The sequence below is a fragment of the Panthera uncia genome, chromosome E1 (genome assembly GCF_023721935.1).
Source record: "Panthera uncia isolate 11264 chromosome E1, Puncia_PCG_1.0, whole genome shotgun sequence".
Lineage (NCBI taxonomy): Eukaryota > Metazoa > Chordata > Mammalia > Carnivora > Felidae > Panthera > Panthera uncia.
In genome coordinates this window covers 45,043,426-45,069,079 of record NC_064814.1, presented here as the reverse complement: position 1 = coordinate 45,069,079, position 25,654 = coordinate 45,043,426, and the positions used below count along the sequence as shown (strand labels likewise).

At 38.5% G+C, this 25,654-nt stretch overlaps 1 protein-coding gene and 1 long non-coding RNA gene across 2 annotated transcripts in view; one reads left to right on the top strand and one right to left on the bottom strand.

Annotated features, from left to right (window-relative positions):
- The window catches only part of PAFAH1B1 (platelet activating factor acetylhydrolase 1b regulatory subunit 1), a 76,076-nt gene extending 60,883 nt beyond the window's left edge, over positions 1-15,193 (bottom strand). The window contains exon 1 of the mRNA XM_049636788.1: positions 15,056-15,193. The gene's annotated coding sequence lies outside the window, so the exon portion shown is untranslated. The remainder of the gene's footprint in view (positions 1-15,055) is intronic.
- Positions 15,194-15,492: 299 nt separating this feature from the next.
- Positions 15,493-19,683, top strand: LOC125926890 (uncharacterized). The gene is made up of 3 exons (XR_007459190.1): positions 15,493-16,347; positions 17,426-17,594; positions 19,235-19,683. It is a non-coding gene; the product is annotated as an uncharacterized LOC125926890 (long non-coding RNA).
- Positions 19,684-25,654: the final 5,971 nt, after the last annotated feature.

The window sequence follows — 25,654 nt, the reverse complement described above, 5'->3', positions numbered from 1 at the left end:
TCTGTTTAAAACCTTTCTAGAACAAGGGTATATATAACACAGGTTTAAAAAACAAACAAAACAGGTATATATCTTGCATTTATTTGCACAGAACTTCATGATTTATAAACTGTCTTCATATCTTTTTGATCTTCACCTGCACTGTGCAGCAGTTCTCACAGCTACTTACACAAAAATGCAGAGATCACAAGCACATGTCTACAGAGAACAATGCAGGTGATATAAATGATAGCAAGATTATAATCTTTCCATACAAGCCTCATTTTGTTTGCATATAAATCATATTACAATATATTCACTTTCCAGAGATATATGCTCTATTCTACTTTTCTTGACTACTGCAGTCGTCCCACTATACTTTTTTCCATTTTTAAAAATATTTATTTTGTAAGCACACACGTGCGGGGAACGTGCAGAGAGAGAGACAGAGAGACAGAATCCCAAGAAGGGATTCAACACAGGGCTCAATCTCACAAACCATGAGATCATGACCTGAGCCAAAATCAAGAGTTGATCACTTAACTGACTGAGCCATCCAGGTGCCCCATTTTTTCCCATGTTTTATAGAAACACCAACAGAGAAGTATTTCTTCACCATAAAAAACAGTGCAAGGGCAATAATAAACAGTAATAAGTGGTAGGAACTTGTTTCACTGGCGAGCTTATGCCCATCTAAAGGAGGGCAGTTTGATGCAGCTTAGGCCAAATGTTGTCATGGGAAAATGTGGGCCTCACAGTTGCAAGAGCTTTTAATTTTTCAGGATAATCCAAAAATAGAGACTTTATGCAAAATAGCTAATTTTTAAATGTTAACTTAAAATAATTTTTTTAACAATGCAGGGCAAAGAGAAATGCATTTACAGATTTCATTCTGCCTAAAGGCAGCCAACCAATGTGCAAATCCCCAGCTCAGTACTGATTTGATATGGTTTTTGAACAGTTGAAGAGACTGAAGAAAGTAGAACAGGATTTAGGAATTTATGCTTAAAAAAAACAAACAAACAATGCCAACAATACAATCTGTTCTATTTATTCAATTAAAAGCATAAAAATTATGGGGCGCCTGGGTGGCGCAGTCGGTTAAGCGTCCGACTTCAGCCAGGTCACGATCTCGCGGTCCGTGAGTTCGAGCCCCGCGTCGGGCTCTGGGCTGATGGCTCGGAGCCTGGAGCCTGCTTCCGATTCTGTGTCTCCTTCTCTCTCTGCCCCTCCCCCCTTCATGCTCTGTCTCTCTCTGTCTCAAAAATAAATAACGTTAAAAAAAAAAAAATTTTTTTTTAAAAATAAAAGCATAAAAATTATGGAAGAACAAATATTTATTTAACCTTAGGATAAATTCTGTAACGCAAAACCAAATAAAAAGCTATTTTATCATGTTATCCACAGACACTTTCACGTTTACTGAAGCACTATCTGTAATAGCAAAAATTTAGAAACAACCTAAATGCCTATTTCTGTAGTATAAAGAAACTACAGTATAAGCGTATATAATAAATTTTATACAACAAAATAAGTTAGATCTACATATACTAATAACACATCTAGAAAAAATTTTGTTAGGTTAAAAACATCGAGTTGTACAATAATATTTACATTTACATATAACATTCATGTAAATTTTAAGCATCATTATATATAGTTTATGGATACATATATGTGTAGTAAAAGTATAAAGACAGATCAAAGGATATATACAAACTTTAAGAGAACTTTACCACTGTGAAGAGCAAGGGAGGGGAAAGAGATTAGAAAGAGGTATAAAAGGGACATCAACTGTGACTATCATAATGCATTCTTTTTTCTTTTAAGTTTGTTTTTCAGAGAGAGAGAGAGAGAAAACGCAAGTGGAGGAGGGGCAGAGAGAGAGGGGGAAAGAACGAGAATCTCAAGCAGGCTCCACGCTGTCAGTGTGGAGCCCGATGCAGGGCTCAAACCCACCAACTGTGAGAAGTACTAAGCAGAACCTGAGCTGAAGTCAGACGTTTAACCAACTGAGCCACCCAGGTGCCCCAATAATGCTTTATTTCTTAAACTACAGCAAATATGACAAAAACATTAACATCTGTCAATTCTGGTAGTAGTTTGTGTGGATTTTTTTTTTTTTACATTACTACAGGTACTTTTCCTGCATGTTTGATATATTCCATAATTAAACTGGAAATATGTGAAAGAAAAAACAAAAAGCACTTTTCTGACTATACGTCCCATGATAGGCCCTCTGATTATGTAAATGATATGAAAGCACTGAAGGAATAAATCCTACACTTTTGAGGTCCCACTGTGCAGTATTTTGGAGTCAAATAGTGGAGGTCCAAATATCAACTTGGCCACTTATAAACTATGTGACCTTGGGCAAATTTTCAAATTTCCTAAGCCTATTTGATCATTTATAAAAGAAGCTCTACTACCCACATCGAAGAGTTGTGGCAAAGCGTAATGAGATAATCAGTGTTAAGGACTTGTCTACCATTTCAGCTACCTCAACCGAGCTCAGGAATAGTGAAGATAGAGATAATTTCACCTTGAAGACGACAATATGATGCAGTACCTTTTGCACTTTTACATACATAAGCAAAGTAAAAGAGACACTGCTTTCCTAGTGTCCAAGACAAGAATAAATCAGTTTTGCCATCACAAGATGGCAGAAAGTAAAGGTGGACTGCCCTATTACTATTATTAACTCATCTTAATCATCTTCATCATCACCATAATAACAATGACCAACATGTACTGTCTAGTGAGTACTAGGCACCGTTCTAGGCTTTTTAAATGCATTAGCTCATTTGATACATCAGATAAACTTTGACGTAAGCTAGAACAAGAGAAAAAGTAACACATGCCATAAGATGATGAACTCAAAGGAAAACAAAATTTCTTTCAGGTGAAAAAAATTAGGGAAAGTTGCCTGGAAAAGGAGAATCTGGTATATGCACACTTTCAAAAGATTGACAGGCAGAGGATACAGAGAGGAAAAGAGAAAAGGAGTGGTAAAGAGTGAAAACACCTAAAGCAACGGAAGTATCTTCATAAGGCTGAATCACAGGATACATGGCAGGCAATAAGAAAAAGGATGAGACGATGAGCCAGAACACAAGAAGAGTCCTTTAGCACCTACTTGGGATTAACCTGATATCTATTAAATACCATGTGTCCACCAATGTGTGCTTTGCATTTTCATGTTTTTGATCACTAAAGACAGTAAAAAGCTGGGTTTGGGCCAAGTATTTCAGAACTATGGTTCAGGAAAATTAATCTGGCTGCTTTAACATCCCACATAATTCCTCCTCTTATTCTCTATGGCTAGCAACACCCAGTTTCTCAATTTTACCCAGACACCCAAGCTACAAATCTGAGATATCTTCTGATACTTCCCTCTCCCCATCACACTACTCATTCACAATTCTTCCTCCTAAACCTTTCTACCATCAGTAACCTTCACTGTCATGATCTTATTTCAAGCACTAATCATTCTTTCCTGAGAAAGCCTCCCAAGTGACCTTCAAACTCCAATCTATATCCCTCACTCCACCCACATAAACTATCTAAAATACACATCTGATCATAATGCTCATCTTTGCTTGGAACTGTTTGTTGACTTCCAAATTGCCTACAATGTATGTATATAGAATACAATTTTACACAGTCTATCAATCTGACTCATGTACCTTTCCAGCCTCATATCTATACATACCCTACAAATCCCCTCTGCCAAACTACTTTCCAGAATACACAATCGTTTTTCATGCTTTTGTACCTGTGTATGTTGCTGTTCCCTCTACCTAAAATGTTCCATGTCCACTCCAAGTATTCATTCAAGAGTCAGTTTAAATATCATTTTTCTCAACAGCGGGGAGATTTGATGGGCCTGCAACACCCTAAGGGACAAATACTCTATAATCCAGGACCCAGATTTAAAATACTACATAAAGGAGTAAAAAAAAAAACAAACAAACTACATAAGGATACTAAATTTCCTGTAATTTAATTATTTCACTAATAATCTAGAGAAAATTCAAATCCAAAAGTTCTAATTTCAATCAAGCTCCCCACCCCCTTTATATAAAACTGGCCAAAAAAAAAAAAAAAGCCATTCTTAAAATCTGACAAATCCTTACATTTGAAACTAATACGGTAGGTTAACTATACTGGAATTAAAATTAATAATAAAAAATAAAATACCCCCCTCTCTAAACCTAACAAATCTAGAAATAGGGAGGCAAACTAAGATTTACCCAAGAAATGAATGTGATTAAATATTCTGGCTATCAAAGTTTATTTATCAAAAAAAGCTTATCACGTGAATAAACAATGAAAAAATTGGATGTAACAGAACTAACAAATTTTAATGGTATTTTTAATGTTTATTTATTTATTTTTAGGAGAGACAGAGAGAGAGAGAGAGAGAGCAGGAGAGGGGCAGAGGGAAAGAATCCCAAGCAGGCTCTGCACTGTCAGCCCAGGGCCTGATGCAGGGCTCAAATTTATAAATCATGAGGTCATGACCTGAGCTGAAATCAAGAGCTGGACATTTTAAACTGACTGAACCATCCAGGGACCTCAAATTTTAATCTTTTTTTTAAAGTGAATGTATTTGAGAGAGAAAGCGTGAGTGGGGGAGGGGCAGAGAGAGAGGGAATCCCAAACAGGCTCTGCACTGTGAGCACGAAGCCCAGCGCAGAGCTTGAACTCTCGAATTGTGAGATCATGACCTGAGCTGAAGTCAGATGCTTAACCAACTGAGCCATCCAAGCGTCCCCCAAATTGTAATGTTTTCAAAGATTGAACAGTACTTCAAATTTTTAAAGTATTACACCATGGTGCTATCTCAACATAAAGAGAACACAGAAAATATATAATAATATTATTATTCAAGATTTCTGGCTCTTTGGACTTGACCTAAGTAAAGTAAGTTTTCTGCCTAACAGTATATCCTTTAAGAAAAATTTATCTCTATTGACTAAGAAGAAAACAAAAGCCTATTAATTTAGAGAAATTAAAAAGTATGACCATTCTCATTTTTTTTTTAAAGTTTGTTTTGAGAGAGAGTGAGCAGGGGAGGGGCAGGGAGAGAGGGAGACAGAATCTGAAGTAAGCTTCACACTGCCAGTGCAGAGCCCGATGCGGGACTCGAACCCACAAACGGTGAGATTATGACCTGAGCTGAAATCAAGAGTTGGATGCTTAAATGACTGAGCCACTCAGGCACCCCATTAGTTCTCATTTTTATGGAAGCTTACAACATACTCCCAAAGCTTCAAATACCACTAGTACAGAGAATAGCTAAGATCCAAGGTACTTTAAAAAGTATCCCTTGGGGCGCCTGGGTGGCTCGCTCGGTTAAGCGGCCGACTTCGGCTCAGGTCATGATCTCGCGGTCAGTGAGTTCAAGCCCCGCGTCGGGCTCTGTGCTGACAGCTCAGAGCCTGGAGCCTGTTTCAGATTCTGTGTCTCCCTCTCTCTGACCCTCCCCCGTTCATGCTCTGTCTCTGTCTCAAAAATAAATAAACGTTAAAAAAAATTTTTTTTTAAAGCTATAAAAAAAAAGTATCCCTTTAGAAATGTTAGAAATAATACTTTATATGGCAGTCAACCTTAACTCTTTTATTTCTTCCTCTGTAGCCAATTACCTTGATCTGTCAAATTTATCTCCTCAATATTTGTTGAATTATCCTGTCTATCCTTACCACCACTACCATAGTTCACACCATCACCTCTCACTTGGACTAATTTCAACAGGTCTACCTAAATCCAGTCTTGGCCCGTTAACATCTATCTTCCTTCTATAGAGCTCCCAAAGCCATCTATTTAAAGTACAATCTGACCATATCACTTCTCTACTTAAAAACAAACCTTCATAGGCTCCCTATTTTTTACATAGCACTCACTATATGCTAGTCACTGCTTTAAGTTATTTTACAAGTGTTCATTTACTTCTCACAACTACCTATGAGAATTTAAATAACTAGCTTTTATTTAGTGTGCATGTGTGTGTACACACACACGTGTAAAATATAAATAACACAGCTATGTAAGCAGCAGAGCTGAAAGTTGAACCCAGCATCTGGGCTCCATTATCAGGCCTCTTAATCACTGAACTATGCTGCCTCCCTACTTCCTAAAGTCTACATGCTTTAAAACAGTTTATAAGGCCTTCGATTAGTAGCTGGTCCCTGCCCACATTTCAAGTCTCATTTCTAATCAAGCCCCACTTTGCTCACACACTGAGCATCATGAAATGTAGGTCTTCCTTCTCCCCACATTGTGACCTTTATGATTCTACTTCTGCTGTCCCCTGTCTGGAGCACCTTCTAGTACCTCAGCATGGTTCCTACAACAGAGTACACTGAATACATTCCGATTAGAGAATCAATTTTTTAATGCCTCATAACGTTGTAAGCAATAAAAAACAAAAATTCTCTATTATTAATTACACTGGTAAACATATGAAACACAAAAACACCAAAGGTTTTAGAACTCAAGTCTCCAGTACACCTAACAGTTATCCAGTTAAAACACACACAAGCAACCATAACAAAAAAACCTTCCTCAACCTAGATCCTCTCTCAACTCTTCCTTGTTCCTTCTTGACATTCTCTCTATAGCCCAAATCAAAACAAAATACTTCAATTCTTCACTTCCCTCATCTTCCTCACTTCCCATTATCTAACTGGTTACTAATATTAAACAGACTGAATCTCTCTCAAATCTACTCTTTCAATCTGCACTGCCACTTAAACTGTCTCCTCACAGGTCTGTCTGCCTCCATCCACTCCATAGTTGCATCTTACACATTGCTGACAGCAGCTTTTCTTAAAGAAAGGCACTTAGGGGTGCCTGGGTGGCTCAGATGGTTAAGCGGCCGACTTTGGCTCAGGTCATGATCTCACGGTCCGTGAGTTAGAGCCCCCTGTCAGGCTCTGTGCTGATAGCTCAGAGGCTGGAGCCTGCTTCAGATTCTGTGTCTCCCTCTCTCTCTGCTCCTCTCCTGCTCGCACTCTGTCTTTCTCTCTCAAAAATAAATAAACATTAAAAAAAAAATTTTTTTTAAAGAAAGGCACTTACCATAACAAAATCCTCCACTGGCAGTTCAAGAGCAGAAACAGTGGTTCTCAATCAACTAGGAAGCTTATTGAAAATCCAAATTAAAAAGAAAAAGAAAAAAGAAAATGCTGATACCCCAGGTGCTCCCCATGGAATTTTTATTGCTTAAGTCTACGATGGAGCCTGGAAATTTCCATTTTTAATAGATAAAAACCTACATCTGATGAAGACGGTCCATGTAACACCCTACTTTATAGGCCAGATCAATGTCATCAGGCCAGATCAACTCCTCTATACTAACCCATCACTCCAGCCATACTTAACTACTTGGGACCTTTCCTCACCAACCAAGGTATACTCATGAGACTGGGCACAAATCACTTCCTCTGCCTGGAACCCCAAACAATGTGACAAGGTTTCTTCAAAAATGTTCAACATCTTTGTGAAGACTTCCTTGAAAATTCTGGACTCTCATCACACCAAGTACATATTTTGATTACAGCACTATTGTGCTACCTTTGCATATTAAATATATACTTATATACTTTAAGATCTTTGAGGGCAGGGACTGACAATCATGTTTGTATCCTCAGCACCTGGGATACAATATAGATAAATGTTTGCTGGACAGAAAAATTGATAAACATTTAGAAGAAAAAGATATGTAATGGTGCTGGATACTTTTTAAATAGAAACCCAAGGACACCTGAGTGGCTCAGGTGGTTAAGTGTCTGACTTCAGCTCAAGTCATGATCTCGCGGTTTGTAAGTTCAGAGCCTGGAGCCTGCTTTGAATTCTGTCTCCCTCTTTCTCTCTGCCCCTCCCCCAACTGCACGCGCGCGCGCCCGCACGCGCTCTCTCTCTCTCTCTCTCAATAAATAGACATTAAAAAAAAAAAAAAAAGGAAACCAGGCAAAATTTAGGATTATTTAATATTTAAAATCCTAAACAAAATTTTTCTGATAGTCAAAGATGTAAATTTTTTAATAAATGGAGAAGAGGAGATGAAGAATTCCAATTAACATATGTAAACACTGCTCACCCTCTACATGGAACTTGACTAGCTTCCAAAGGATAAAGAAAAAGAAAAAACAGTAAGTTTAGGGTAGAGAAAATGGGCACACACTACATTAACCAAATGATGAAGGTTAACACCACCAGTGATGTTTAGTGAGTATCATGTAGCCTTTGACATGATGTGATGAGAAGTGCCATTTACCTCCGTGGTATTTCTTCCAAAAACCTATAGCCCCAGTCTAATGAAAAAACACCAGACAAACCCAGCTTGGGAGACATTTTACTGGATACCTGACCAGAACTACTCAAGACTGTCAAGATAGTACTGGAAAACAAGGAACCACTGAGAAACTGTCACAGACCAGAAGAGACTGGAGTGACATAACCAAATGCAATTTGGTACCCTGGGTTGGATCTGGAACAGAAAGAGTACATTAATGGAAAAACTAGTCAAATCCACATAAAGTCTGGAGTGTAGCCAATAGTAATTACCAAGATTGACAAATGTACCTCAAAAACATAAGGCATTAACAATGGGGAAAACCGGGCTCAGGGATGTATGAACTCTCTGCACTATCTTTACAACTTGTCTGTAGATCTAAAATTATTCCAAAATAAAAACTTTGTTAAAAAAAAAAATAGGAAAAATGTGGGATTATTTAAATTAATAATACTTAACAGTACAAACAAAAATACTGATTGTTAAAATAGATGTAAACCATATTTCAGTTTAAATAAAATGCTCATTTGCAACATGCTTTTTACATTTATTTTTATTTTTATTTTTTTTTTTTTGGGACAGAGAGACAGAGCATGAACTGGGGAGGGGCAGAGAGAGAGGGGGACACAGAATCGGAAACAGGCTCCAGGCTCCGAGCCATCAGCCCAGAGCCCGACGCGGGGCTCGAACTCACGGACCGCGAGATCGTGACCTGGCTGAAGTCGGACGCTTAACCGACTGCGCCACCCAGGCGCCCCTGCTTTTTACATTTAAAAAAAAGTATTCCACTTAGCATTGATTTACATAGCACTCTTTACCTATTATGAAACTTTGAAGCCATTACAGGATTCAGATACACATAATGGATACCAAAGAAGGGGAAAAAAAACCCAATACTAATTCTTAAGAAATATACTTACAACTATAAAAGCTACTATATTAATATATTAATGACTGTTTACTTGATTAAACTGTATGTTATATTCTCTTTCTTAAAAAAAGGTCTCCAACAATAAAAATAGTTATGAAGGGTTTACAGGCCATTCATCATTCAACAGTAGCCATTATTCTGTGAGTTAGATACTGTCAATATTATCCATTTATAGAAAAGGAAATCGAAGCTTCTACTCAAAGCACATAGCTGGCAAATTGTGGAGTTAGGACTACTAAAATATTCATATATGGTTTAGTCAACACCTTAATTTATTTTCTGTGATAATACTAAATGTATAGAACTTTCCCCACCCTTAAAAAATAAAAATTAACCAAAAAAGGTAAATAATTAACAACACCGATTCATCTGCACCTTCCCTTCTTTTGCAGTCAGCATAATTTTTCTTAAAGTTTTTATTTTATTTACTCATTTAAGTAATCTCTACACCCAATGTGGGGCTCGAACTCACGAGCCCAAGATCAAGAGTCACACACTCTTCCAACTGAGCCAACCAGGTGTCCTGCAGTCAGCATATTTTTGATAAAATAAAAACAAATACAGAAAGATGAATAGACAAAATATATGCCTTATGCATACAGAGCAATAAAATCATAAAACATATCCTTCTATCTTTGCCAGAGACTAAAAGTGGATTAAACAATATGCAAAATCTTAATAAACACGAAACTTTCGTATGGTTTTGAAAATTAAAGTCTTTGGAAATTTCCCAGATTCTTACTTAATTTTATGACTATCAAAAGACAGTCTCTCAGAAAATTTGTTATTAACAGCCTTAGTTAACTGTCAATAACTCTTGTCAACACATAAGAGCTCAAAGATAATCAAAATGCAAAGAACAAGTAACTACAAGATGCAAATGTAAGGTACCCAGGTGGGTTAATTCACTAAGTTGAGAATTTTGTGGCCCTGATACAAGTATGTCAGGAACATGTCTCTGTTCCGTGGGACACATGAAACTTCTGTAAAGGAAGGATAAACACCTCTCCCACCTTCACTTCAATTCCTGAAAGATCGCTGGAAGTTAGCTATTACAAAGAACTACAACACAGCACATTTCCTTTCACATAATCCTGCATTCAATCTATTGCAACAAGTATTTACTTATTAATACTACTTATATATTTACTTAAATATTTAATATTAAATATTATTTAATTAACATTTGCTTATTAATACTACCTGCATGTATGCACCAAGTATTTATTTACTTATTAATACTACTGTAAAGCTGTAGTAGACAATTTCTGGGAGTCCCTACTCAAATGCCTAAAGCCTTATGCAAGCAAAATAGTTAACAAGACTGAAAGTTAATAAATGCAAATTTATATGATGCAGACAATAAATGCTACGGATTTTCACCATTTTCAAAAAGAAAGAAATTCACAAACACATAAGAAGGGGCTGTTTTGTCAAAGGAATAAGGAATGTTTCTTTGATCACACAAGGCAATAAATACCCAAGTGGTTCAGTGCTTATATTTACTTCATTCTAGCTGCTAACCCAACATGTGACCTTAGGGAAAGACATTCTCTAAATTTTAGTTCTCTCATCCATAAGAATACCAATCTGCCCAAAAGTGGCTGACAGAACAAATGAAAATAAGTACTACATTCAATATATTTACAAAGTTCGAGGGAAATGTTTCTGGCAATGTTAAATGACAGTAACTTTAGGATACCTTTCCAGAAGTATCCTTAATGAATACACACATCAATGCTAACTAGGTATGTTTCAACCAAAAGCCACCATCTTTTAAAGAGAAAGCAATAAATCTAAATAATAAGCACTTATGATGCCCGCATCCAATGAGTATAAAGCATTTCACAAATATCAATTAACTTTAACTGCCATGGCAAAGTTAAAAATTATACACATAGCATTTATACACATAAAACACAGTTCTATTTAATAACTACCCGAAAGTGTCATGCCAAACCAGCAACAAAGCTAAGTAATCCAAAAAACCTTCACTGTAGTTAACTATCAGGCTTATATTATAGTATCTTTCTTCATGAAGTACAGATTTCTCAAAACACTTGGCCTTCAGCAACTAGGATTCACTTTACAGCTTAATATCTTCAGCCTAGGTTTTCCTTTATCTTTTCAGAACTCACTGCATACCATTAGTTTTATTTTAAATAGAGCAACATTTTATGTAAAAACAAAACAATTACAGTCCTATTGTAGAAGACTTAAGAACAGTGGCAAAGAATTTCCATTTCAATTTAACTATTTCTCTTTTTCCAACATATATGATACGAAAACAGGTTGCCTGTCATGATATATTCAAAACAGAGACTTAAAAGCAAATTAAAAAATCTCTCTTAGGACCACAGCAGACATGGCTAGCTCAGTTCAAAACCAACTGGGCCTTAAGTCTCTTTGGCAAAAGAGTGTGTGACTCACTGCCGCAGAATTCAATGGAAAGAATTGGAAAATTCATTCTGATTGCCCTAAGGTTTCGCCCAGAGTTTTTTAAAGATACATCCATACTAATGTTGTCAACTTCCATATAGTTTCTATCACTTGTTTAAGATGACAAGATGTGAATAAGGGGAGCCACATGTAAACAAAAAGTAAGGTCCTATTTTTTTCTGGGTACCTACAATATGAGCCATAAGGCGTATATGCATGTTATCTATGTATGTGTATTATTGAGTACATAGGAGGGAAACATTTACATTGAAAAAAAAAAATACAATGAAACATGGATGTTCTAGCTATAAAATGAAAAATTGTGGTACTGATTTTTCCCTTCCAGAAACATCTCCAAATTTCTTATGTAGTAAAGTCATCTGGAAAATAGATACCAAATAATTCTACAAAAAAAAAGAAAAAGAAAAAGAAAAAAGAAATCTATCCCAATCTCATAAAAGTTTTATAAATACAGGATTATGAAGAATTTTAAAAACTGATCTCTAAATTAAGCTAAAGATCCTATCACATGTATCAGAAACATTCATATATTCACAGATACATATTTGGAGCTACAGCTCTCTTATTTAAGTTAAATTATTTTACGCTCTTGAGTAATTAATAGTCTACTGAAAAATCACCACTCTTAGTGCGCTTTTATACCTTAAAATACTAGGATGGGAATATGTCACATAACATAGTGAATTACCATCCTTAACCTTACCCATCCTTCACCATATGAACCCTTCTACCTTCTAATCACATTAAAAATAACAAAAGTGTAAAAATATATCATACACTGACAAACAGTCTTAAGGCTCATCAAAATCATATTTACCACATGAATGTGACATTCTCTGAAGATGTCTATTCACATGAATGCCCAATGCAAGATGTTAAAGCGACCTACCCTCTCTTATGGTAGTACCTTACAAAAGGTCCCTTTCAAGGGACAACACAAGAAGAAAGCCTTTATAAATAGGCTTTAACACAAATTATCTTATCCCTTTTTACTCAGTGATGTTATTTGAAAAATCATAGATTTAATGTTTCAGTGCAAACTAAAGTAAAAGAAGACATATACAGTATTCTCATTTAGATTTCTGCCATATTTTCTACCACTATTTCTCGCCAAATATTTGTGGCATTATTAACTTACACTTACTTTACTAAAAGAATAAAAAACATGAACAAGGGTTGTATGTGTGTATGTATACACACAAATACAGAGAGACAATAAGTGTCTGCTTAAGAGAAGGGGCATTGCTTTTTACCCCAATCGTTCAACACTCACCTTGCAAAAATGGTCGAAACTAAAAACAACAGATTTTAAGATTTACCACAGAGAAATGCCTTTGTTGTAGCACCAAATAGTATCAAATAACCTTACAAAACATAAGCAAGAGAAAAATGCTATGAAAGGGCAATCTAGCATTTCACAGCTTCTGCTCTCTTACTCCACCCAGTCTCCTCAGCTCAATGGCTGTTCATAGCATCCACAAATATTAGCCCATTTTTAAAAGGGGAGGGAGTGGGTACCAAAACAGGGCAATCTTTCTCAAAATTAATATACACAGAAATATTGTGTGAGAAATTGTGTTCCTTCCTTTGATTTATAAAAAATAACAGGTTCAGATTTGTTTTCAGAGATCCTCCCCTTCTGAACAGTTCAAACAATGATCATTTATAATAGAACAAGAATAAATCACCCTAAATACAGATTACACTTCTGCTTTAATAAAAACTGCAATTTGCAATTGCCAGTTATTTTGCAAAATTGTGTCCTGAAAGATACCCATGAGAGATTAAAAGCTAGCTAATATCTTGGAACCAAATCAGAATTTTTTAAGTAAAAGCTTTTTATACAGTCAATATTATATCACTGCCGACATAACCCAGGCAGGAAATTTTCTTGAATAAGAGGCTGAACCCTGCAGCAATCAAGCCCTGCTGCAGAAAAGAGAGAAAAAAAAAAAAAAAAAGGATAAAAAGAAAGAAGAAAAAAATTTTAAGTAAATACTACTGAGGCAAAAGGGGATGGATGACATTACTGGTATTAAAGGCCCAAGCTATGTCTCCTCCGCCCTAGACTCAAAATGAAATTCACACAAAACAACCCACCTACCAACAAAAATAGAATTTCCAAAAATGGCACAAATTTGTTTACCCTTTAAAACGTTATGAATGTCGAGGGTTACGTGTTAAAGTAGAGGTCAGAACAACAGTAATATCTTTATTCTCTCCCGATTGCCTCTTAAGGAAAGGGGAGGGGGGGAACCTTGGCATGACATCGCCCATTGAGAATGAAACCACAAATCTGGTTCTTCTCTTCAAAAGTACAAATTCTTAACCAAAGGATTGATGTAATCTGGACTCAAACCCCAACCCCAAAAGAAAATCTCCTGCCCTCCTCCCAGGGAGTTTCTTGCTAAGTCACTGAAGAAAAGCAGAAAAACAAATAAAGCCAAGGCACCCTGCTCTCTCTTATCTAAGACACTGAAAACCTCTTTCTCTTCTCTAATGTTGAGAGAGAGAGTTAAAATCTGCCCACCACCTCAAAGACATTCTCTATTTTCTCAGCTGGGAGGCTAAAGAAGACACTGCGTTTCCTAAAGGAGTGGGGAGATAGATGAAGGGGAATGGCTGAGGGCCTCGAAGCTGTGTTACAACGTCAAAAGGCAACTCCCGTTTCAGGAGCTAGTGGCAGAAAAGAAAATCCTGCCTGATTTGGTGGGTGGATGCTGCGGATGGTTCGGTGGGTCGGCCGCTCCTCTTTAGTGGATGCAGAGGCTGGACCACCGCACAGAGGGACCAGAGAAGGGCTGGGCCAGCCTCCTTAGGTCAATCCCATCCTAAGGACAGGTGGGGGACGGAACGCCTGAAGGCCTATGGGTGCCGAGGCCGCGCGGGGCTGAGCCCGGTCCCCAAGCCGCCAACCACGGGTGGGGTGGGGACTGCGGTGCTCGCCTTCCGCGGCCAGGGAGAGGAGGGCCGAACCCTTTCCCCAAGATCAGAGAGCGACCTGCTCTCCACGCCCTTCCTACCCAAGAATACTTTTCTTGCTAAGTCACTGAGGGAGGAGGGCGATCTCCTCCCGGGGAGGGCCGCGGGTGGAGTCGGGGCAGCCCCGGCAACCCCCGAACCCGGGCCGGGGAGGAGGGGAGCGAGGACAGCGCCCTCCCCGGCCTGTCCCCCCTCCTCCCGTGTCTCTCACTCAACGGCCGTCGCGGCCGCCATTTTGAGAGCGAGGAGAGGAGAAGAAGAAGGAGGAGGCGGCGGCAGGGGGAGGGGAGAATGGGAGGGAGGGGACCGGCGCAGCCACCTCGTCAGGCCGCCCGGCCCGGCCCGCAGCAGCCCGAGCGCGGAGGAGAAGACAGAGGGGAGAGCGCAGACCCTCGCCGCCTTACCGGAGCGCTGCACCGCCGCCTCCGCAGGGCCTCTTCCGTCCTTCACTCCCATCCACCGGCGGGGGAGGGGGAGAGGGAGAGGGAAGGGAGGAAGGAGGGAGGGAGGGAAGGAGGGAGGGGGAGGATGGCGCGCTGGGCCCGGTCCCGGGGAGGGGGAGGGGAGGGGAGCGGGCGGGCTCCTCAGCCGTTCCGGGGCTCGAGCCCAAGCCTGGCGCTCGCGGTTCCTCTCGCTCGCGCCCGAGCGCTCCTCCTTCTCTTTCTCGCTTCTTGAGCCCCGGGATCGCTGCTCGTTCGCTCGCTCACTCGCTATCTCAGCCGCCGGACTCCGCCGCCGCCCCGCCGCTCCAGCTCCGTCTGTCACAGGAGCTGCCCCAACGCCCTGACGTCACCGCGCCGCCGCCGCCGCCGCCGCCGCCGCCGCCGCCCCAGACCCGCCGGGATGAGGGAGGGAGGGAGGGGGGCCGGGAGAGGAGAGGAGCTGCGGCGCATGCGCAGGCCTGGGCCGGGCCCTGAGCCGCGCTGCCTTCCGCTTAGCGGGCGCGCTGGTTCTGCGGTTTGGCGGTACCGAGTGGCGGGAGGGCTAGCTTGCTCCCCTTGTCGCGCTCTGCTTGCCTCTGGAACCTTGGTCTCCCATTACCTAGACCCTCGTTTGCCTGTTCAGGCACCTCATGAACTCCGGCTCTGTTCACCTCCCCGCTCTGCTCTTGCTCACAAATTGAGCTCTCCCCGCTTCTCCCGGCCAACAGCGGGGACCCGTTGGTACCCATGGATTCCGGGCCTCGATAGGCTTCAGAATAAAGTGGAGCCCCGGCCAGGCTGAGGCCCCTTCTACCTCTGGCCTTCGGATTTATTTCCCAGTTTGGTGGGGGCAAAGAGGAGGGAAGTAGGTTGGGTTGGCTTGGAGAGAAGAGCTGTCGAGGGTAAAAGGCTGATGGAATGCCTAATTGTCTCTTTTTTTCTTTTTTTTTTTTTTTTTATAGATTTTTAATTGGGAGGATTCGCTTTTAGCCGTGATTCAGCTATTCTTTTCCTTAGTCCCACACACATTTGAGATACTTGAAGTCTGGAAACTGACGCCCAAAGAAAGACCTGGAACTTTATCCTCACAAGGTGTTCGCGCGCGCGCGCGCCTGTGTGTGCGCGCCCGCTTGCTAAATTATGAGTTGATCTACTGATGACAAAGAAGTCTTGGGGATTTGTAGTCTCTTTATTCCGCACCGGGATATTTGATTTAAAACAGGCCAGATTTGAGGTTCTGAATCTTTCAATATGGAATATACTCTTAATAAGAGGTATCTGGTGTGATTATCTAATTATTAATTTATATTGTACAAGGAAACTCTTTTCCTAAAACATAGGTTTAAGCTTATGTTTACTGATTTTATTACTTCCCTTTATGTAGGTAAATGTAAACGCTGCCTTTGAGAGGCAGCTGAGTTAATGAAAGAGATAACTTGGGTGTATGTATCTTGGATCAGCCATTTAGCATAAGTGTGACCTTGACTAAATTACTCTCTGGCCTGAGTTTCTCTATAAAACAGACCTAATAAATAGCTAATTCATAAGGCTTCTGTGAGAAATGGAGAGGTGACACTGCATGTGTAAGATATTGCCGTGGTGAGGAACGTAGGTATCTCATGTAACCATTACTGTTGCTTGATACCAAAGCAAAGTTTCCTTTTGTAAAGAAAGGTTGTCTCTATCCTTGAGGTGTTCAGGAAGAGCATGAGTGGGGTTGGTTGCCTGGAGGGTTTGGGTTTTTCTTCTTCATGAAGCCAGGGAGGGAAATCAAAGGGTCTCTGGAAGGTCTTTTCCAGGTTTACAGCTTTGGAATTCTCAAATTAGACAAGGACAGCAAGAGGAGGCACAGGGGTTTGGTTTGTGCTATGTCCAGTAACAGTCAGTAAACATGAAATAAATTAACCTCTCTTGTTCGAAGAATCCACTTTTGGTTCATTTTTACCTTTTAAAATATTTATTATTGTGTGATATCACACTGCTTAATATTTAATCAGCTGAGTAAATCAGTTATTTTTAAAATGAATATTTCAAAAGCCAACAAAATTGCCCAGAAATCAGAATCACATTGATAAACACTGATTTAATACAAATAGGTAGTACTAACTGCTATAAACCTTGAGCTCATAGACTCCTGTATTTAGAATCTTTAAAATCTGTTATTATGTAATTACACACTAAATTGAGATCAAGTTTTATTTCTGTAGCAATCCTTTAAAATACAGACTCTCTTGGGAGGGATGTATGAAAACTTTTCTTGAGTTATAATTTTTCCAAACAGAAATAAAACCGTGTTATGTGCTTAACTTGTTGTGGAGTGATGTGTTATGGTTCTATGCACTTTCTTTTCAGTTGCTGAAATGATAGATCCGTCTTAATAAACACTTGTCTTTTGAGATTGGAGAATTAGGATATCTATGCTATCAATCATAATCCATGAAGACTTATATAGAACCTGCTACATCCATCCAGGAAACTTTTAATAATGAATTTTTTGGATGATGTTTCTTGAAAAAAAAATGTAAGTATAAACATCCATCTTACTTACCACAATGTAACAACCTCCCCATTCATTTGAATTGCAGATCTTTATTTTTCCAGCAGACATTTTCAAAATGGAAACATTTGTTTCAATTGCTGCAGTAAAATTAGTGTTAGTTTAAACAATTCTGCAAATAAGCTGACTGGAAGAACCACTCCAAAAATACTGCTATTGGGAAGAGGACAAAATGTCTTCTAAAATCTGTTCACAATGAGCATAATTTTTTTTCTTTTTAAAATATTACTTTTTAATTTTATTTTAATTCCAGCATAGTTAATATACAGTGTTACATTAGTTTTAGGTGTGACAATCACCACACACGTTAAAACTTAGAGAATTAAAGTGTCCTCTGTTTATAGGCAAATGCACATTGCTATATGTTCATATTTGATAGGAAGCAATTAGCAAATGGTGACAAGAGTGCTTTCAGGTATATAAGTTATGTGAATCAAAGCCCCATTTCAAAGAGAACCATGACCCAACTGGCAAGAGACGCACTGTAGGAGATTTTAGCTGATTAATTTGTGTACCTGCATTTCCCCAAAGCATGGACATGTCAATGAGGGCAAGTCCCACTAAACGAGTCATTCTTCATCTCAGGATCATGACATCCTCATGTGTCACGAACGCTGGGAGGCCATAGAAACAAAGACTATTAAAAAAGGTGAAACTCTCAACCTGGACGTAGAAAACATGTTTAGAAGCAGCACTTCGTAATCTGAAACCTTTTAAAATTTAGATAGAAAAATAATTTGCAAAATGTTAACATAAAGAAACAATACAGGGCACCTAGGTGGCTCAGTCAGTTAGGCATCTGACTCTTGATTTTGCCTCAGGTCATGGTCTCATGGTTCAAGAGATTGAGCCCCGCACCAGGGCTCAATCAGTGCAGAGTCTGCTTGGGATTCTCTGTCTCCCTCACTCTCAGCTCCTCCCCAGCTTGCGCTCGCTCAGTCTCTCTCTCGAAATAAATAAACAAAAAAGAAAAGAAAAAATACAAAAGGACATACCAGATTTATTCTAGATGTCACTACAATAGACTATGAGAAAAGTAAAACAGGCCAGCTTCCCCTTTATGTCTGTTTGTAAACCTAGTAGAGTAAAAAGATTCTCACCAAGAGGACTCAAAGAAGGCTTTATGAAGGAGGTGATTTAAAGCAGACCTTAAAAAAGGCTAGAATTATAATTCATTCAGCAAATATTTATTGAGTGCCTTCTATGTACCAGACACGATGACCAGGACAAACAATCCCTGAGATCATGGAGTTTGTATTCTGGTAAAAGACACAGAAAAAAGGTGACAAAGCTCTGAGAGCAATAAAAGTATTGAGATGGTTAAAATATGAACGACTATATTAGTGAGGGTGGTAAGGGAAAACATTTCTGAGGAATGAATGACATTTAAGCTAAGACTTGAGTAGCCAAGGGATTCCAGATTAAGGAATAACTGCAAAGGCCCTGAGGCAGGAAAATGCTTGCTGTGTCCCAGGAAATGAAAGAAGGTCCAGGCAGACAGGGAATGTACATTCACATTTTAACCGATATGATCGCATCACTCTCTGTTGCATTTGTACCACTTTGCACACCCACTAACAGTGCAAATGCCCCTTTTCCTACAGCTTCTTCCAGCACGGTGTGTTATCGACTACACTGGTCTAGGGGACACCATTCGCATTTTATTCTCTGAATAGCCCAGAAGAGGAAAGAAGTAGACAAGATCAGAAAGACAAGTAGGAATCAGACCAGGACCTTGAGAACATAGGAGAGAACTCGGATTTCATTTTTGTAGCTGTGGATAAAGACAAAAAACAAACACATTTTGACCCTGACTTTTGATTTCAAAGACTTAAAAAAAAATTATGTTGGGGCACCTGGGTGGCTCGGTTGGTTAAGCATCTGACTCTTGTTTTCAGGTCAGGTCATGATCTCACAGTTTGTGAAATCGAGCACCATGTGGGGCTCTGTGCTGACAGCATGGAACCTGCTTGGGATTCTATCTCTCTCTCTGCCCCTCCCCCACTTGCACTTTCTCTGTCTCTGAAAATAAATAAATAAACTTTAAAAAAAAATTGTTATTATTTTACCTTTTCAAGATGTAAAATTTCAGATATATATAAAAATAGACAGCATGATATAATGAACCCTCATAAACCCGTCACCAGGTTGACAATTATAAACTCATGGCTAATCTTGTTTCATATATAATCCCATTCATTTCCATATATATATATATATATATACACGTATATATATACATATACGTGTATATATATATATGTTGGGGTTTTTTTTAAGTAAACTCTATGCCCAACATGGGGCCTGAACTCATGATCCTGAGATCATGGCACCAGCCAGGTGCCCCGCCATATTATTTTGAAGTGCATTCTAGATATCACATTATTTCACTCATTAATAGTTTAGTATCTCTAGAGGCCCTTGAGTGGCTCAATCAGTTAAGCTTCTGACTTTGGCTCAGCTCATGATCTCCCCATTCATGAGTTCAAGCCCCACATTAGGCTCACTGCTGTCAGTGCAGTGCCAGCTTTGGGTCCTCTGTCCCCCTCTCCCTGATCCTCCCCCATTTGTACTCTCTCAAAAATAAATAAACATTAAAATTAAAAAAAATAGTATGTCTAAAAGAAAAAAACCTTAATCATGATACCATTATTATGCTTAAAAGAATAATAACAATCATTCCTTAAGGATATTTTGACCCTGTCCTTTGATCTTTGCCTCACCAAAACCATGGAGTGATCAGAAGTTATAGAGAAATTGGACAAGCAATTCAGTTAAGCAATCTTGGACAAAAGAACTATCCCAGGGGGGCACGTAGGTAGCTCAGTCGGTCAGGTGTCTGATTCTTAATTTCAGCTCAGGTCATGATCTCACAGTTCTGAGTTTGAGCCCCACGTCAGGGTCTGCACTAACAGTTTGGAGCCTGCTTGGGATTCTCTGTCTCCCCTCTTTCTCTGCCTCTCTCTCTGTCAAAAATAAATACTAAATTAAAAAAAATTTTTTTAAAGGAACTATCCTCGATCACTTGAGATCTACCCACAACTTTTCATGGATTACTTTAAAAATTAGTGCGAATGATTGGTCTTATATCCAATTAAAATGAATATTACTATAGAAGTGATTTGCACAGCATGTAAGTGGCAATGGCTAAAATAGCAAACAGTAAAAAAAAAACTTTTAATGTTTCTTTAATTTTGAGAGAGAGAGAGAGAGAGAGAGAGAGAGAACTAGTGGAGAAGGAGCAGAAAGATAGTGGGAGACAGAGAATCCGAAGCAGGCTTTTCAAGAAGCAGGCTCCACATTATCATCGCAAAGCCAGACGTGGGGCTCGAACTCATGAACCCGAGCTGAAGTCGGACACTCAACAGACTGAGCCACCCAGGAGCTGGAGTAAATTTTTTGTCTATAAAATTTGACCCAGGAAAATTGCATATGATCAAAATCATGACCACAAAAGGATATTCACAGTAATAGAAAACATAAAAAAAAAAAAAAAGAGACTATAAAAAAACCTTGACAAGTCAAATTTCCTTTGTAAAATTATTAGAAGAAAGAACTGATGCCAATGAAAATAATTTCATTAAAATAAAAATGAAAATAGAAACATTGGAGGTGGTTTAACTCTGCTAAATAGAGAATTGATCAAATAATTACATTGCTTAAGTAGAGTGTGTTCTGATAAATATACTTTCCCTGAAAATTTCCTGAAGTTGGTATAATTCTGATTAAATCACTTGGATTTGCAAATGCTGAGGTATCATGTTCTTAAGGTCAATATATAAGGGTCAAAACTTTCTGGGTCTAGGGTAGCACTGTCTGATAGATATATAATATAAACCATAAATGTAAATTTAAATTCTGTGGTAGCCACGTTTTTAAAAGTAAAAAGAGATGGAATTCATTTTCTCTTTTTTCATACTCTGAAATCTGTTGTATACTTACATCTATAGCATATGTCAATCCACACTAGCCACATTTCAAGTTTTTAATATCCCATACTAGACAGTACAATCTAGGTAGAAAGAATGACTCGAGCAAGGATATGGAGCTATAAATGTGGAAGGCAAGTTCTGGGAACAAAAAATGGCTCTGGTGTAGCTGAAAAGGAATTTGGTGCATGTGAGAGAGGCATGGAAGGCAGATGGAGGGTTGGAGAGGGAAGAAGGGAGAAATACATGGGTTGTAAGACTGGAAAGGTAATGTGGACTGCAAGGTCTTGAGTATCTTGATGGCTAGACTGTCCTGTTGGCTATGGGGCTGCTTATATTGTTTTTGTGTAAGATCATAAACCAATAGCCTTCATCTTCCAAAGAGAACTTTCCTGACTCCCTTCAATAGTATACCTTTTCTCTCTCAGTTGCTATTTCTACTGTCTCTCCTTCCCCTATTGACTGTGCAGAAAAAGGAAGGACTGAATTTTGAGTCTCCAAATGATGGTCCAGAAAAACCACTAATGCTAAGTTATAACAAGACATACCCTAAATCATGGGTTTTGTACTTTCTTTTTCTCCAAAGCTTATTTTTTTCTTTTTTTATGTTTATTTATTTTGAGAGAGGGAAAGAGAAGGGGGAGGGGCAGAGAGAGAGGAAGAGAGAGAATACCAACTCGGGGCTTGATCCCACGACCATGACCTGAGCTGAAATCAAGAGTCAGACATTCAACTGACCAAGCCCCCCACGTGCCGCAAGGCTTATTTTTTCAAACAAAATATTATATAGAATGTCTGTATATATAAAAATAAACAAAAAACAGAGCTTCCCTGTTTGAAGTAGGGGTTTAGGGATACAAACTGACACCCCCTCCATCATACTACACCAACAGAGGGAAGTTTCTATCATCTCACTGTGTATCTTTGACAACATTGACAACTCACACCACATTCATTTCTTCATTAAAAAAAATTAGTACACTAACTCAATCCTTTTTTAAAGGTGAGTAGGTTATGACTACATATCTAGAATTTATTATTTCTTCCTGGATTCCAGTGTACAATACTTAAAATAATATTATTTTCCTTATAATCCCTTTGGACACATCTATATTTGAAAGCATGTAAAATTTTGGGGTGCACGGCTGGCTCAGTCAGTAGAGCATGCAATTCTTGATCTCGGGTTTGTAAGTTCAAGCCCCACATTGGGTATAGAGATTACTTAAAATAAAATATTAAATAAATACAAATCAAAAGCGTGTAAAATTTTGTCCCAGACTTCTTCCTTGTAAAATTGGAGTGTTTTTTGTTTTTTTTTTAAGGTTGTATTAATGTTTTTCACAGGACCACTATTGGCATTTTGGATGGGACAGTTCTCTATTTTTATATTTTTAATTCAAGTTTTTATTTTCAGATAACTATAGATTGACACACAGTTGTAAAAAATAACAGAGAGATCCCTTATAGCCCACCCCAGTTGTGATATTGTACTATAATTTTGGTAACATCCTACAAAATTATAGTATAGTATCACAACTAGGGTATTGACATTGATACAATCAAGATACAGAACATTTCCATCAGCAGGAGAATCCCTCCTGTTACCCTTATATAGTTCCCACCCATCCCACCCCCTTTCCTAACCTTTGACAACCACAAATCCATTCTTCATTTCTAGAATTTTGTTCACTTAAGAATGTTCTATAAATGGGACTCAATAGTATATAAGCCAGTTTTTTTGAGATTGGCTTTTGTTTCACTCAGCATAATTCTCTGGAGATTAATCTAGACTGCTGTGCATATTCAGTAGTTCATTCCTTTTTATTGCTGAGTGTTACTCCCACTGTATGGATATAATAACACAGTTTAACAACTCACCTGTCAAAGAGCATCTGGTTGTTTTCAGTTTGGTACCATTATGAGTTAAGCAACTCTGGGGTGCCTGGGTGGCTCAGTTGGTTATGCATCCGACTCTGGATTTCAGCTCAGATCATGATCTCACAGTTTGGGAGTTCAAGCCCTGAGTCTGGTTCTGCACTAACAGTGCAGAGCCTGCTTGGGATTCTCTTTCTCTGCCCCTCCCCTGCTCGTGCTTGGTCTCTCTCTCTTTCAGAATAAATAAATGAACTTTTAAAAAAAAGGAGTTAAGCAGCTCTGAAATTTGTGTGAAGTTTTTGTTTGAACATTTTCATTTCTCTTAATTTTCATTAAGTTTTCATTTCTCTGGGAGTGCCTGAGTGGCTCAGTTGGTTAAGCATCCGACTTCTTCCCAGGTTGAGCCCCACGTGAGGCTCTGTGCTGAGAACTCAGAGCCTGAAGCCTGCTTCGGATTCTGTCTCCCTCTCTCTCTGCCCCTCCCCCACTCGGTCACTCGCATGCGCACGCTCGCTCACGCTCTCTCTCTCTCTGTCTTTCAAAAATAAATAAACATAAAAAAAATCTTAATTTTTTTTTTTTCATTTTTCTAGGACAAATGTCCAGGAGCGCAATTGCTGGATCACATGATAGTTGCATGCTTCGTTTAAAAAAAAAAAAAAAAATTGGTTCTTCAGTATTCAGTACTGTATGAACCAATTCAGTACATTGGTTCTTCATGTATTTGGCCCACTTCCTAATTGGTTTGTATTTTACAGTTAAATTTAAGACTTCTTTATATATTCTAGATACTAGTCCTCTGATATGTGGTTTGCAAATACTTTATCAGAGTTAGTAACTTCTCTTTTCATGTTCCCACGGTGTTTCAAAGAGCAAAAGATTTTAATGTCGATGAAATCCAATTTATCAATCTTCCCTTTTATAAACTGTGTTATTTGGTGTCAAGCTTAAGACCTCTGCCTAGCCCTAGGTCGCAAGGATTTTCTCTTATTTTTTTTTTCCTGAAATTACTATAGTTTTATATTTAAGTTCATGACCCATTTTAAGTTACTTTTTGCATAAAGTGTGAGAATTAGGTTGATGCCCCTTTTTTCTTTTTCTTTTTCTTTTTTTTTTTTTGACAAATGTTCAATAGCTCCAGCCCCATTTATTGAAAAGACTATCTTTTCTCTACTGAATTGTTTCTTATACCTTTGTCAAAAATCAGTTGTGTGAGTCTGTTTCTTGGTTCTTTATTGATCTACATAGACCAGTCCATCAATACTACGCAGTCTTGATTATGTAGCTACATGATAAAACTTAATGTTGAGGGGCACCTGGGTGACTCAGTCAATTAAGCATCCAACTCTTGATTTCAGCTTAGGTCATGATCTCAGTTTGTGAGTTCAAGCCTCACGTCTGGTTCCATGCTGACAGTGTGGAACCTGCTTGGGATTCTCTCTCTCCGCCCCTCCCTCTCCTTTCCTCTCTCTTTCTCTGTCTCTCTCAAAATAAATAGATAAACAAAAAAAACCCAAAAAACAAAAACAAAAGCAAAATTTAACATTGAGACAAGTGATTCCTCTTACTTTATTCTACTTTTTCAAGATTGTTTTAGCTCTTCTAGTTCCTCTGCCTTTCCATATAAATTGTAGAAGAATCTTATCTGTATCTACAAAAAAAAAAAAAAAAGAAAGAATCTTGTTGGGATTTTAGTAGTAATTGCATTAAACCTGTATATCAGTTTGGAGAGAATGGACATCTTTACTTTGAGTCTTCCAATTCATGAACATCATATGTCTTTTCTTTTCTTTATGTCCTTTATGTCCTTCAGCAGTTTGTAGTTTTTAGTATATAAGTCCTGTACACATTTCGTTAGACTTACACCTATGTAATTCACGTTTTTGGAGTGATTATAAATGCACTGTATTTTTAATTTTGGTAACTACTGTTGCTAGTATACATAAATGGAACTGATTTTTGTATGTTTATCTTTTATCCTCAAACTTTGCTGAAGTCATTGATTAGTCTGGATGTTTTCTTTGGAGATTCCTTGGGATTTCTATGCAGACAATTATGTTATATGAAATAGAGACATTTTTATTTCTTCCTTCATGATTTTTTGCTTTCTATTTCTTTTTCATGCCTGTTGCATTTACAGAACTACGTTGATTAAGAGTAATAAAAGCAGACATCTTCACTTGTTCCCAGTCTTTGGAGGAAAGCATTTAGGCTTTCTGT